General features: G+C 47.3%; 1 pseudogene; it reads right to left on the bottom strand.

Annotated features, from left to right (window-relative positions):
• Nucleotides 1–2619: 2619 nt before the first annotated feature.
• Nucleotides 2620–16095, bottom strand: part of LOC139000532 (histone-lysine N-methyltransferase PRDM9-like) — an 81348-nt pseudogene continuing 67872 nt past the window's right edge.

Below are 16095 nucleotides of genomic sequence, written 5' to 3'. Positions count from 1 at the left end.
GTAGGGGGTGTGATGGAGGCAGCTGGCAAGGCCTTCCTGTTGCTTCGGCAGCTGATGTTCTTTCTGTCCCGAGACAGTGGCCGGCCCCATCGAGGGCAAGCACAGGGCCAGGAGCAGGAGCTGAGGAGCCAACGGGTGCAGCTGGAGTGGCCCTGGAGGCAGCAGGTGTCACCGGGACAGGACAGGGACTCAGCTGCCTGTTGGAAACAAGAGCTCAGTCCAGCAGCTGCCAGGGTGGCAGTAGGGGTGCGCACTCCCAGCTCCCGGCTCACAGGGCCCTAAGACCCTGTGAGAAAGGCTTAGGCAAAAGTTTCTTTTTGTGACTTTGGTGTGGGAGCCCCACGCCATTTGCACAGCACAGGTCAGCCCTGTTGTGAAGGAGGGACCCTTCAAGGGTCTGGGAGACAGAGGTGGAGTGGGGGCCACCATGTGGGCAGATGGCCACACCTCGGATGTGGGGGGAGGGAGCAGCACCTGGTCGTGTGTGGTCCCCTCCCCACTGTATCTCAGTCCCAGCTTCTCACCCAGTAATGCCAGGATTTGCCCTCGCATGCCCATCGCGGAAGCCACAGAACATGGACAGTTCATGATGTTTTCTCTGGGGATGGAGGTCGGGGCTGCACAGGGAAAGAAAACAAAACTGAAGAAACACACCTTCCTTCCTTAAAAAAGCATGAAATAGAGAAAAGAATAATGGATAATTATTATTGAAATCACCTAGTTCATGTAGACTCTCTTCACAAGCCTGGTCAGGGCAAGGGAAGGGTCTTTTCTTTTATTTTCTTTATTTTTTTAATGTGTTTTTTATTGATTTCCAAGAGACCGGGAGAGGGAGGGAGAGAGAAACATCAATGAGAGAGAATCATTTATCAGCTGCCTCTTGCAGGCCCCGCTCTGGGGATCAAGCCCACAACCCGGGCATGTGCCCTGACCAGGAATTGAACCCTGACCTCCTGTTTCATACGTCGATGCTCAACCACTGAGCCACACCTGCCAGGCGGGAGAGGGAAGGTCATGGTTCCAGGTCCTGGGTTTGGGTGCCCCCTTCAGGAACCCTCCTCCAGGAACAGGTGCTGTGCTAGGTTCCTCAGGCTGAGGGGATGACGGGCCCTCTCCGTGTGTGCCTGCTCCCTGCATTGATGTCTGCTCTGTTGTAAGAAAAGCGGGGCCTCTGGTTGCTATCGCCCGCCTCGCCTCCCCAGGCAGACGGTTACCTCTTCCCTGGACCCTCGCTGGACTATCACCCATGGGCCCATGAGTGTCGGTGCTCCCGGCCTTGGTGGGAGTTACCTGTGAACCGGTGTCCAGGATTACCAACACGGCATGCCTGCTCTGCTCACGTGGGTCCATGGCCCATCAGACTCCCCGTAAGAAACGTGCAATTAAGGATCTCAGATGGGTCAGGGGAGGGTTAGACCCGCGGACCCAGGTACAAGGCCAGCACCAGGAGCTGCTGCAAGGTGGGCTTCGCACACACTGGGAGGTGAGGTGCACCCAGCAGCTCTCAGCAGGGTGGCACGGGCCTTCTGTCCTGGTCACTCTCAGTGCTGCCTGACCAGGTTCAATGAGAGGGGAGGCCCGGGGGGAGGCTCATGCCTGACCCCACACCTCCTTCTCAGGCAGCCGAGTCCACACAGAGAGCAGTGTGGCTGCTGGAGCTCTGAACTGGCTCCCAGTCCTTCTCTCCCCCTGCCTCCCTTGTCACCTCAAGGCCTGGCAGACGCTGTTCACCGAGAGAAGCGCGTTTTACTCACCCTGAGCCAGAGGCGCCAGAGCTGAACCCACTCTGAATGACACTCCAAAGGCTGGGCCACCCTCCCACTTTATAGATTGGAAAGAGGCACAGAGACGTTGAGGGTCTTGCCTTAGGTCACACAGTTGTGAGGGCAGAGCTGAGTCTCAAACCCTTGTGGGCGCACCTGGCGCCCACATGCTGTGCCCCACACGAGATGCCAATGCTACAGAGGCAGCAAGAAGAGGGCGACCAGTGCTCAGACTGAGGCAGCACAGGTGCCTGCACCAAAACACGGCCACACACACACACACACACACGCACACACGCACGCACGCACCCACACTCACATGCATCCGCACTCACTCCCTGGCTTTCACCTGAGCCTACAGAGGTTGGAGGAATCCCGGGAGGAGCCAGGAGAAGCCAAGGGGTTGGTGGGGGGCTATTCCCATTCCTGGTGAGTCTGTCTCAAATCCCTCTCCTTGGCAGGAACCTCACTGGACTGACACCAGATTTCACCTTCCCGGGTTCAGGTCTGTGGCTGAGCGTTCTCTGTGGCCCTCCTGGAAATCTGCTTTCAGTGATAAGGGGGATGAGGCATGTCGGCTTCAGGTTTGTCTGGACACAAACTTTATTAAAACGAGGCCGAAACACCCATGGAGAACATGGTGTTGACATCCCCATAGCACTTAAGGAACTGTTTGTCTATTGCCTCTCCTCATAAAAGTGGAGGATGTTTGACCAGTGATTTCTCTACTAATTACACTCTTGCGGAGGGAAAGGGGCCAGCAGAATTCCTCTGAAGCCCCTCAGAGCTGGGGCATGAGGTATGTGGTGACGACACTTGACCTACAGCTGCTGAGGTGCAATTTAGGGCTAATGATTCATTCACCCTCAATGCAAACACCAGACTTCTCCCCTGAGTGTGTCCTCTGGTGACTGATGAGATGTGACGTCGGTGTAAAGCCTTGCCCATACTCCCTGCACACATAGGGTTTCTCCCCTGAATGTGTCCTCTGGTGTGTGATGAGATGAGACTTCGTTCTAAAGCCTTGCCCACACTGTATGCACACATAGGGCTTCTCCCCTGAGTGTGTCCTCTGGTGACTGATGAGATGTGACGTCCATGTAAAGCCTTGGCCACCCACCCTGAATACATAGGGCTTCTCCCCTGAATGTGTCCTCTGGTGTATGATGAGAGAAGACTTCGTTGTTAAGCCTCCCCCACACTTTATGCACACAAAGGGCTTCTATCCTAGTGTGTGCTCTGGTGTGTGATGTGATTTGATTTCGATATAAAGCTTCCCCACACTCCCTGCACACATAGGGCTTTCTTCCCTGTTTGTGTCCTATGGTGTGTGATGAGATTTTACTTCGATATAAAGCCTCGCCCACACTCCCTGCACATATAGAGCTTCTCCTCTGAGTGTGTCCTCTAATGACTGATGAGATGTGACGTCAGTGTAAAGCCTTGCCCACACTCTCTGCAGACAAAATGCTTTTCCCCCACAGGAAGAAGGGTTCCTATACTGGAAGGGACAATTCCCCCACAGAAAGATATGTTCTTACTCAGGAAGAGACATTTCCCCCACAGAGAGAAGGATACCCCCGCAGGTAGTTCTGTTTCCCTTCAAAAAGTTGCAATTCCATCACAGGATGATAGGTTTGCCTACAGGAACATGCATTTCCCCCAGTGCAGATGGGTTCCCTCACAGGAAGTGCTTTTCCTCAACAGGATGAGGCATTCTCTCACATGAAGTTTCAATTCCCCCACAGGAAGGTGAGTTACCGTCACAGGATGTTAGGTCGACAAACAGGAAAGGCTATTTCCCCCAAAGGAAGGTGAGATGCCCTCACAGGAAAATAGGTCCACACACAGTAACATGCAGTTTCCCAAAAGGAAGTAGGGTTCCTACACTGGAAGAAACAATTCACCAACAGGAAGATTGGTTCCTACACAGGAAGAGACATTTCCCCCACAGAGAGGAGGGTACCCCCACAGGATGTTCTCTTTCCCTTCCACAACTTGCGATTCCATCACAGGATGATAGGTCCGCCTACAGGAAAGTGCATTTCCCCCAGTGGAAGATGGGTTTTTCCAGGAAGTGATTTTCCCCAACAGGAAGAGGCATTCTCCAAAAGAAGTTTCAATTCCCCCGCAAGAAGGTGAGCTTCCCTCACAGGAAATTATGTCCAAATACAGGAAAGGGCATTTCCTCCACAGGAAGGTGAGATGCCCTCATAGAAAGATAGATCCACACACAGTAAAATGCATTTCCCTAAGGGACAATTCCCCCACAGGAAGATGGTTTCCTAGACAGGAATAGACATTTCCCTGACAGAGTGAAGGGTACCCCCCAGGAAGTTCTGTTTCCCTTCAACCAGTTGCGATTCCATCATAGGATTATAGGTCGGCCGACAGGAAAGTGCATTTCCCCTGGTGGAGACGGCTTTCCTCACAGGATGTGCTTCACCCAAACAGGAAGCGGCATTCTCCCACAGGAAGTTTCAATTCATCCACAAGAAGGTGAGCTTCCCTCAAATTTAGTTAGGTCCAAAAATAGGAAAGGACATTTCCCCCACAGGAAGGTGAGATGTCCTCAGACAAAGACATGTCCACAAACAGTAACATATATTTCCCCCACAGGAAGAAGGGTTCCTACACCAGAAGGGACAATTCCCCAACAGGAAATTCAGTTTTTCCACAGAGAGGGACATTTCCCCCGAGAGATAAGGGTACCCCACAGGAAGTTCTGTTTCCCTTCTACAAATTGCAATTCCATCACAGGATGATAGGTGCGCCTACAGGAAAGTGCATTTATCACCGGGGAATACGGGTTTCCTCACAGGAACTGCTTTTCCCCAACAGGAAGAGGCGATCTTCTACAGGAAGTTTCAATTCCCCCACAGGAAGGTGAGCTTCCCTCATAGGAAGTTAGGTCCACACACAGGAAAGGGCATTTCCCCCACAGGAAGGTGAGATGCCCTCACAGGAAGATAGGTCCACACACGGTAACATACATTTCCCCCACAGGAAGAAGGCTTCCTACACCAGAATGGACAATTCCCCCACAGGAAAATGGGTTCCGACACAGGAAGAGACAATCCACCCAAACAGAGAAAGGAACCCCCACAGGTAGTATTGTGTCTCTTAAACAAGTTGCGATTCCATCACAGGATGATAGCTGCGCCTACAGGAAAATGCATTTCCCAAGGTGGAAGATGGGTTTCTTCACAGGAAGTGCTTTTCCCCAACAGGAAGGGGCGTACTCCCACAGAAAGTTTCAATTCCCCCACAAGAAGGTGAGCTTTCCTCACAGGAAGTTAGGCTCACACAGGTAGGGGCATTTCCCCCACAGGAAGGTGAGATGGCCTCACAGGAGGATAGGTCCACAACAGTAACATGCATTTTCCCTAAAGGAAGAAGGGATCCTACACCGGAAAGAACAATTCCCCCACAGGTAGATGGGTTCCTACACAGGAAGAGACATTTCCCCACAGAGAGAAGGGTACCCCCACAGCAAGTTCTGTTTCCCTTCAACAAGTTGCGATTCTATCACAGGATGATTGGACTGCCTACAGGAAAGTGCATTTCCCCCAGTGGAAGACAGGTTTCCTCACAGGAAGGGCTTTTCCCCAACAGGAAGAGGCGTTCTCCCACAGGAAGTTTCAATTCCCCCACAAAAAGGTGAACTTCCCTCAAAGGAAGTTAGGTCCAAAAACAGGAAAGGGCATTTCCCACACAGGAAGGTGAGATGCCCTCACACGAAGACATGTCCACACACAGTAAAATGCATTTCCCCCACAGGAAGAAGGCTTCCTACACCAGAAGGGACAATTCCCCCACAGGAAGATGGGTTCCTACACAGGAAGAGACATTCGCCCCACACAGAGAAGGGAACCCCCACATGTAGTATTGTTTCTCTTCAACAAGTTGCGATTCCATCACAGGATGATAGGCCCGCCTACAAGAAAGTTCATTTCAGCAGGTGGAAGACAGGTTTCCTCTCAGGAAGTGCTTTTCCCCAACTGAAATAGGCCTTCTCCCATGGAAGTTTCAATTCCCTCACAGGAAGGTGAGCTTCCCTCACACGAAGTTAGGTCCACATAGGAAAGGTCATTTCCCCCACAGAAAGGTGAGATCCCCTCACAGGAAGATAGTTCCACTCACAGTAAAATGCATTTTCCTCACAGGGATAAGGTTTCCTACATGAAAAGGACAATTCTTCCACAGGAAGATGGTTTCCTACAAAGGAAGCGACTTTTCCCCCTCAGTGAGGAGGGGACCCCCACAGAAAGTTCTGTGTCCCTTCAACAAGTTGCGATTCCATCACAGGGTGATAAGTCCGCCTACAGGAAAGTGCATTTCTCCCAGTGGAGACGGGTTTCCTCACAGGAAGTGCTTTTTGCCAACAGGAAGAGGCGTTCTCCCACAGGAAGCTTCAATTCCCCCACAAGAAGGTGAGCTTCCCTCACAGAAATTTAGGTCCACACTCAGAAAAGCGCATTTCCCCCAAAGGAAAGTGAGATGCCCTCAAGGAAGATATGTCCACACACAATAACTTGCATTTTCCCCACAGGAAGAAGGGTTCCTACACCAGAAGGGACAATTGCCCCACAGGAAATTCAGTTTCTCCACAGGTAGGGACATTTCCCCCCAGAGAGAAGGGTACCCCACAGGAAGTTCTGTTTCCCTTATACAAATTGCGATTCTATTATAGGATGATAGGTTCGCCTACAGAAAGTGCATTTCCCACAGGGGAAGACAGGTTTCCTCACAGGAACTGCTTTTCCCCAACAGAAAGAGGCGTTCTCCCACAGGAAGTTTCAATTCCCCCACAGGAAGGTGAGATTCCCTCACAGGAAGTTAGGTTCAACAACAGGAAAGGGTATTTCCCCCTCAGGAAGGTTAGATGCCCTCACACAAAGACATGTCCACAAACAGTAAAATGCATTTGCCCCATAGGAAGATGGCTTCCTACACTTGAAGGGACAATTCCCCCACAGGAAGATGGGTTCCTACACAGGAAGAGACATTTCCCACACACAGAGAAGGGAACCCCCACAGGTAGTATTGTTTCTCATCAACAAGTTGCGATTCCATCACCGGATGATAGGTCCGCCTACAGGAAATTGCATTTCCCCAGGTGGAAGATGGGTTTCCTCTCAGGAAGTGCTTTTCCCCAACTGAAATAGGCCTTCTTCCACAGGAAGTTTCAATTCCCTCTTAGGAAGGTGAGCTTCCCTCACAGGAAGTTAGGTCCACACACGGGAAAGGGCATTTCCCCCACTGGAAGGTGAGATGCCCTCACAGGAAGATAGGTTCACACACAGTAACATACATTTCCCCCACAGGTAGAAGGGTTCCAACACCGGAAGGAACAATTCTCCCACAGGAAGATGGGTTCCTACACAGGATAGAAATTTCCACCACAGAGAGAAGGGTACCCCCACTGGAAGTTCTATTTACCTTCAACAAGTTTTGATTCCATCCCAGGATGATAGTTCCGCCTACAAGAAAGTGAATTTCCCCCAGTGGAAGAGAGGTTTCCTTACAGGACGTACTATTCCCCAATAGGAAGAGGCGTTCTCCCACAGGAAGTATCAATTACCCCACAGGAAGGTGAGCTACCCTCACAGGAAGTTAGATACAAAGACAGGAAAGGGTATTTCTCCCACAGGAAGGTTAGATGCCCTCACACAAAGACATGTCCACAAACAGTAAAATGCATTTGCCCTATAGGAAGAAGGCTTCCTACACCAGAAGGGACAAATCCCCCACAGGAAGATGGTTTCCTACACAGAAAGAGACATTTCCCACACAGAGAAGGGAACCCCCACAGGTAGTATTTTTTCTCATCAACAAGTTGCGATTCCATCACAGGATAATCGGTCTGCCTACAGTAAGTGCATTTCCCCCAGTCAAATACGGGTTTCCTCACAGGAAGTGCTTTTCCCCAACAGGAAGGTGCGTTCTTCCACAGGAAGTTTCAGTTCCCCCACAGGAAGGTGAGCTTCCTTCACAGGAGTTTAGGTCCACACACAGGAAAGGGCATTTCCCATACAGGAAGTTGAGATGCCGTCACAGAAAAATATGTCTACACACACTAACGTGCATTTTTCCACAGGAAGAAGGTTCCTACACCAGAAGGGAAAATTCCCCCACAGGGAAATGGGTTCCTGCACAGGAAGAGACATTTACCCCACAGAGAGAAGGATACCCCCACATGTAGTTCTGTTTGCCTCAACAAGTTGCGATTCCATCACAAGATGATAAATCCCCCTACAGGAAAGTGAGTTTCCCAAGGAGGAAGATGGGTTTCCTCACAGGAAGTGCTTTTCCCCAACAGGAAGAGGCGTACTCCCGCAGAAAGTTTCTATTCCCCCACAGGAAGGTGAGCTTCCCTCACAGGTAGTTAGGCCCACACAGGAAAGGGCATATCCCCCACAGAGAGATGAGACACCCTTTCAGGAAGTTAGGTCCACACACAGTAACATGCATTTTCCCAACAGGAAGAAGGGACCCTACACTGGAAGGGACAATTCCCCCAAGGAAGAGACCTTCCCCCACAGACAGGAGGGTACCCCCACAGGAAGTTCTGTTTACCTTTATCAAGTTTTGATTCCATCACGGGATGATAGGTCCACCTACAGGAAACTGCATTTCCCCATGTGGAAAATGGGTTTCCTCAAATGAAGTGCTTTCCTCCAACAGGAAGAGGCGTTCTCCCTCAGGATGTTTCAATTCCCCCACTGTAAGGTGAGCTTCCCTCACAGGAAGTTAGGTCCACCCACAGGAAAGGCCATTTCCTACACAGGAAGGTGACATGCCCTCACAGGAAAGAGGTCCACACACAGTAACATGCATTTTCCCTTCAGGAAGAAGGTTTCTTATACCAGAAGGGACAATTCCCCCTCAGGAAAATGGGTTTGTACACAGAACGGATATTTCCCCCACAGAGTGAAGGGTACCCCCAGAAGAAGTAATTTTTCCCTTCAACCAGTTGCGATTCCATCAATGGATGATAGGTCCGCCTACAGGAAAGTGCATTTCCCCAGGTGGAAGATGGGTTTCATCACAGGAAGTGCTTTTCTCCAACTGGAAGAGGCGTCCTCCCACATAAAGTTTCAATTCCTCCACATAAAGGTGAGCTTCCCTCACAGGAAGTAACGTCCACACAGGAAAGGGCACTTCCCCCACAGGAAGGTGAGATGCCAACACAGGAAGATAGGCCCACACACAGTAACATGCATTTTCCCAAATGGAAGAAGCGTTCCTACACCGGAATGGACAATTCCCCCACAGGAAGATGCGTTCAAAAACAGAAAGAGACATTTCCCTCCCAGAGAGGAGGGTACAGCCACAGGAAGTTCTATTTCCCTTCAACAAGGTGCAATTCCATCACAGGATTATAGGTTCGCCTACAGGAAAGTGCATTTCCCCAGGTGGAAAAAAGGTTTCCTCAAAGGAAGTGCTTTTCCCCAACAGGAAAAGGCGTTCTCCCACAGGAAGTTTCAATTCCCCCACAGGAAGGTGAGCTTCCCTTAAAGGAAGTTAGGTACACACACAGGAAAAAGCATTTCCACCACAGTAAGGTGAGATGCCCTCACAGGAAGATAAGTCCACACACAGTAACATGCATTTCCCCACAGAAAGAAGGGTTCCTACACCGGAAGGGACAATTCCCCAACAGGAAGATGGTTTCCTACACAGGAAGAGACATTTTCCCAACAGAGAGAAGGGTACACCCACATGTAGTTCTGTTTTCCTTCCACATGTTGCGATTACATCCAAGGATGACAGGTCCGCCTAAAGGAAAGAGCTTTTTTCTCTGTGGATGACGGGTTTCCTCAGAGGAAGTGCTTTTCCCCAACAGGAAGAGGTGTTCTCCCACAGGAAGTTTCAATTCCCCTACAGGAAGGTCAGCTTCCATCACGTGAAGTTAGGTCCACACACAGGAAAGGGCATTTCCCTCACAGGAAGGTGAGATGCCCTCACAGGAACATAGGTCCACACAGAGTAACATGCATTTTCCCTACAGGAAGAAGTGTTCTTACACCGGAAGGGAGAATTCCCCTGCGGGAAAATGGGTTCCTACACAGAAAGAGAATTTTCCCCCACAGAGTGAATGGTACCCCCACAGGAATTTCTGTCTCCCTACAAGAAGTTGTGATTTCATAACAGGATGATAGGTCCGCCTCCAGGAAGGTGAATTTACCCAGGTGGAAGACAGGTTTCCTCACAGGAAGTTCTTTTTCCCAACAGGAAGAGGCGTTCTCCCACAGGAAGTTTCAATTCCCGCACAGGAAGGTGAGCTTCCCTCACAGGAAGTTATGTCTACACACAAGAAAGGAAATTTCTCCCACAGGAATGTGAGATGCCTTCACAGGAAGATAGGTCCAAACACAGTAACATGCATTTTTTCAACAGGAAGAAGGGTTCCTACACTGAAAGGTACAATTCCCCCACAAGAAGATGGGTTCCTACATAGGAAGAGACATTTCCCCCACAGAGAGAAGGGTACACCCACATGTAGTTCTGTTTCCCTTCAACAAGTTGCGATTCCATCACAGGATGATAGGTCCGCCTACAAGAAAGTGCATGTCCCCATGTGGAAGATGTGTTTCCTCATAGGAAATGCATTTCCGAAAAAAGAAGAGGCGTTCTATCTCAGGAAGTTTCAATTACCCCACAGGAAGGTGAGCTTCCCTCACAAGGAGTTAGATCCACACACAGGAGAGGACATTTCCCACACAGGAAGGTGAGATGACCTCACAGGAAGAGAGGTCCACACACAGTAACATGCATTTTTTCCACAGGATTAAGGGTTCTTACAGCAGAAGGGACAATTCCCCAAAGGAAGATGGGTTCCTACACTGGAAGAGACATTTCTCAACAGTGTGAAGGGTACCCCCAGGAAGTTCTGTTCCCCTTCAACAAGTTGTGATTCCATCACAGGATGATAGTTCCGCCTACAGGAAATTGAATTTCTCCAGGTGGAGATGGGTTTCCTCACAGGAAGTGCTTTTCTCCAACAGGAAGAGGTGTACTCTCAGAGGATGTTTCAATTCCCCCACAGGAAGGTCAGCTTCCCTCACGTGAAGTTAGGTCCACACACATGAAAGGGCATTTCCCCCACTGGAAAGTGATATGCCCTCATAGGAATATAGGTCCACGCACAGCAACATGCATTTTCCCTACAGTAAGAAGGGTTCTTACACAGGAAGTGACAATTCCCCCACAGGTAAATGGGTTCCTACACAGAAAGAGACATTTGCACCACAGAGTGAAGGGTACCCCACAGGAAGTTATCTTTCCCTTCAACAAGTTATGATTCCATCACATGATGATAGCTCCACCTACAGGAAACTGCATTTCCCCTGTGGAGATGGGTTTCCACACAGTAAGTGCTTTTCCCCAACTGGAAGAGGCATTCTCCCACAGGAAGTATCAATTCCCCCACAGAAAGGTGAGCTTCCCTCACAGGAAGTTAGGTCCACAAACAGGAAAGGGCATGTCCACCACAGGATGGTGAAAGGCCCTCACAGGAAGATAGGTCCACACACAGTAAAATGCATTTCCTTCACAGGAAGGAGAGTTCCTACACCCGAAGGAAGAATTACCCCACAGGAAGATGGGTTTCTACACAGGAAGAGATATTTCCCCCACAGAGAGAAGGTAACCCACTGGGGTAGTTCTGTTTCCCTTCCACAAGTTCCGATTCCACCACAGGATGATAGGTCCCCCTACAGGAAAGTGTATTTCTCCACGTGGAAGACGTGTTTCCTCAAAGAAAGTGCATTTCCAAAAAAAGAAAAGGTGTTCTCACACAGGAAATTTCAATTCCCCCACAGGAAGGTGAGCTTTCCTCACAGAAGTTAGATCCACACACAGGAAAAGGCATTTATCCCACAGGACGGTGAAAGGCCCTCACAGGAAGATAGGTCCACACACAGTAACATGCATTTCCCCCACTGGAATCAGGGTAGCAACACCGGAAGAAATTATTCCCACACAGGAAGATGGGTTCTTACACAGGAAGAGACATTTCCCCCACGAGAGGAGGGTACCCCCACAGGAAGTTCTGTTTTTCTTCAACAAGTTGGTTTTCCATCACATGATGATAGCTCCGCCTAAAGGAAAGTGCACTGTCCCCAGTGGAAGACGGGTTTTCTCACAGGATGTGCTTTTCCCCAACAGGAAGTGGCGTTCTCCCACAGGAAGTTTCAATTCCCCCACAGGATGGTGAGCTTCCATCACAGGAAGTTAGGTCCACAGGCAGGAAAGGGTATTTCCCTCATAGGAAAGTGAGATACTTTAACAGGAAGATAGGTCCACACACAGTAAAATGCATTTGCCCCACAGGAAGAAGGATTCCTACACCGGAAGGAACAATTCCACCACAGGAAGATAGATTCCTACACAGGAAGAGACATTTCCCCCACAGAGAGAAGGTAACCCACACAGGTTGTTCTGTTTACCTTCAACAAGTTGCGATTCCTTCACAGGATGATAGGTCTGCCTACAGGAAAGTGCATTTCCGCCTGTGGAGACCTGTTTCCTCACAGGAAGTGCTTTTCCACAACAGGAAGAGGCGTTCTCAAACAGGAAGTTTCAATTCCTCCACATGAGGGTGATCTTCCCTCACAGGAAGTTAGGTCCACAAACAGGAAAGGGCATTTCCCCCACATAATGGTGTGATGCCCTCACACAAAGGCATGTCCACACACTGTAAAATGAATTTCCCCCACAGAAAGAAGAGTTCCTACTCCGGATGGGACAATTCCCCCACTTGAAGAAGGATTCCTACACAAGAAGAGACATTTCCCCCACAGACAGAAGGGTACCTCCACAGGTAGTTCCATTTCCTTTCAACAAGTTACGATTCCAACACAGGATGATAGGTCCCCCTACAGGAAAGTGCATTTCCCCCAGTCTAAGACCAGTTTCCTCACAGGAAGTGCTTTATTTATTTATTTATTTATTTATTTATTTATTTATTTATTTTTATTGCTTAAAGCATTACAAAGGGTATTACATATGTGTCCTGTTTTTCCCTGCCTTTGACAATACACCGGCTTCCCCTACCCCCCAGTGTCTTATGTCCATTGGTTATGCTCATATGCATGCATACAAGTCCTTCAGTTGAGCTTTTACCACCCTCCCTCCTGTCCCCCAACCCTCCCCGGCCTTCCTGCTGCAGTTTGACAATCTGTGTGAGGCAGCTCTGCCTCTGTATCTATTATTGTTCAAAAGTTTATAATGGTCACTCTTATCCATGAATGAGTGAGATCATGTGGTATTTTTCCTTCATTGACTGGCTTGTTTCACTTAGCATAATGCTCTCCAGTTCCATCTATGCCGTTGAAAATTGTAAGAGTTCCTTCTTTTTTACAGCAGCATAGTATTCCATCGTGTAGATGTACCACAGCTTTCTAATCCATTCATCTACTGATGGGCACTTAGGCTGTTTCCAGATCTTAGCTATGGTGAATTGTGCTGCTATGAACATATAGGTGCATATATCCTTTCTGATTGGTATTTCTGGTTTCTTGGGATATATTCCTAGAAGTGGGATCACAGGGTCAAATGGGAGTTCCATTTCCAGTTTTTTGAGGAAACTCCATACTGCCTTCCATAGTGGCTGCACCAGTCTGCATTCCCACCAGCAGTGCATGAGTGTTCCTTTTTCTCCACATCCTCTCCAGCACTTGTCGTTTATTGATTTGTTGATGATAGCCAGTCTGACAGGTGTGAGACGGTACCTCATTGTTGTTTTGATTTGCATCTCTCGGATGATTAGTGACTTTGAGCATGTTTTCATATGTCTCTTGGCTTTCTGAATGTCCTCTTTTGAAAGGTGTCTATTTAGCTCCTTAGCCCATTTTTTGATTGGATTGTTTATCTTCTTTTTGTTAAGTTGTATGAGTTCCCTATAAATTTTGGAGATAAGGCCCTTTTCAGATATGACGTTGGCAAATATGTTTTCCCACGAAGTGGGTTTTCTTGTTGTTTTGTTGATGGTTTCTTTTGCTGTGCAGAAGCTTTTTATTTTGATATAGTCCCAATTTTTCATTTTCTTTTTAGTTTCAAGTGCCCCTGGAGCTGTATCAGTGAAGGAATTGCTTCAGCATATGTCTGAGATTTTGTTGCCTTTGTATTCTTCTAGAATTTTTATGGTTTCCTGTCATACTTTTAAATCCTTTATCCATTTTGAGCTTATTTTTGTGTATGGTGTAAGTTGGTGGTCTAGTTTCATTTTCCTGCATATACCTGTCCAATTTTCCCAACACCATTTATTGAAGAGACTATTGTGGCTCCATTGTATGTTTTTGCCTCCTTTGTCAAATATTAATTGAGCATATTGCTTCGGGTCAATTTCTGGACTCTCTATTCTATTCCATTGATCTATATGTCTGTTCTTGTGCCAGTACCAGGCAGTTTTGAGAACAGTGGCTTTGTAATACAGCTTGATATCTGGTATTGAGATCCCACCTACTTTGTTCTTTCTCAGGATTGCTGCAGCTATTCAGGGTCTTTTTTTATTCCAGATGAATTTTTGGAGAGTTCGTTCGAGATCTGTAAAGTATGCCGTTGGAATTTTAATGGGAAGTGTGTTGAATTTATAGATTGCTTTGGGTAGTATGGACATTTTAATGATGTTGATTCTACCAATCCATGAACCCGGTATGTTTTTCCATCTGTTTGTATCTTCCTCTCTCTCTTTTTTCAACGTCCTGTAGTTTTCTGAGTAGAGGTCTTTTACCTCTTTAGTTAAGCTTATTCCTAGGTAGCTTAATTTTTTTGGTGCGATGGTAAATGGGATGGTTTTTATAATCTCTCTTTCTGAAAGTTCACTATTGGTGTATAGAAATGCCTCAGATTTCTTGGGGTTAATTTTGTATCCTGCTACTTTGCCAAATTCATGTATTAAGTCTAGTAGTTTTTTGACGGAGTCTCTAGGGTTTTGTATGTATAATATCATGTCGTCTGCAAATAAGGACAGTTTTACTTCCTCTTTTCCAATTTGGATGCCTTTTATTTCTTCTTCTTGTCTAATTGCAATGGCTAATACTTCCAGGACTATGTTGAACAGGAGTGGTGAGAGTGGGCATCCTTGTCTTGTTCCTGTTCTTAGGGGAAATGGTGCTAGTCTTTGTCCATTGAGTATGATGTTGGCTGTGGGCCTGTCATATATGGCTTTTATTATGTTGAGGTATGATCCTTCTCCTCGCACCATGCTGAGAGTTTTTATCAAAAATGGGTGTTGGATTTTGTCAAATGCTTTTTTCTGCATCAATTGATATGACCATGTGGTTTTTTTCTTTCAATTTGTTTATGTGATGTATCACGTTTATTGATTTGCAAATATTGTATCATCCTTGCATCCCTGGGATAAATCCTACTTGGTCATGGTGTATGATCTTTCTGATGTACTGCTGGATCCGATTTGCTAAGATTTTGTTGAGGATTTTGGCATCTATGTTCATGAGGGATATTGGCCTGTAATTCTCTTTCATTGTGTTGTCTTTACCTGGTTTTGGTGTTAGGGTGATGCTGGCTTCATAGAATGAGCTTGGAAGTGTTCCTTCTTCTTGAATTTTTTGTTGTAGTCTGAGGAGGGTAGGTTTTAGTTCTTCCTTGAATGTTTGGTAAAACTCCCCTGTGAAGCCGTCTGGTCCTGGGCTTTTGTTTGCTGGAAGCTTTCTGATGACTGCTTCAATTTCTTCCATAGTTATTGGCCTATTGAAATTTTTAGATTCTTCCTGATTGAGTTTTGGAATGTTGTATTTTTCTATGAATTTGTCCATTTCCTCCAGGTTGTCTAGTTTGTTGGAGTAGAGCTGTCCATAGTATTTTTTAACAATCATTTGTATTTCTGTGGGGTCTGTTGTTATTTCGCCTCTATCATTTCTGATTTGGTTTATTTGGGTCCTCTCTCTTTGCTTCTTGGTGAGCCTGGCTAGAGGTTTGTCAATCTTGTTTATCCTTTCAAAGAACCAGCTCTTGGTTTCATTGATTTTCTGTATTATCTTTTTGGTCTCTATGTCATTTGTTTCTGCTCTAATCTTTATTATCTCCTTCCTTCTGCTCACTCTGGCATTTTCTTGTTGCTCTCTTTCTAATTCTTTGAGTTGTAGAGTTAGATGATTTACTATCATTTTTTCCTGCTTTTTGAGATAGGCCTGTAGAGCTACAAACATCCCTCTCAGGACTGCTTTCATTGCGTCCCATAGGTTTTGGATTGTTGTGTTTTCATTGTCATTAGTTTACAGGATGCTTTTAATTTCTTGTTTGATCTCAATGGTAACCCAATCAATATTTAATAACATGCTATTCAGCTTCCAAGTGTTTGAGT

The sequence above is a fragment of the Myotis yumanensis genome, unplaced genomic scaffold (assembly GCF_028538775.1).
Source record: "Myotis yumanensis isolate MYYU_CA2020_CCGP unplaced genomic scaffold, mMyoYum1.0.hap1 SCAF_24, whole genome shotgun sequence".
Classification (NCBI taxonomy): Eukaryota; Metazoa; Chordata; class Mammalia; order Chiroptera; family Vespertilionidae; genus Myotis; species Myotis yumanensis.
This window is presented reverse-complemented; position numbering and strand designations above follow the sequence as displayed.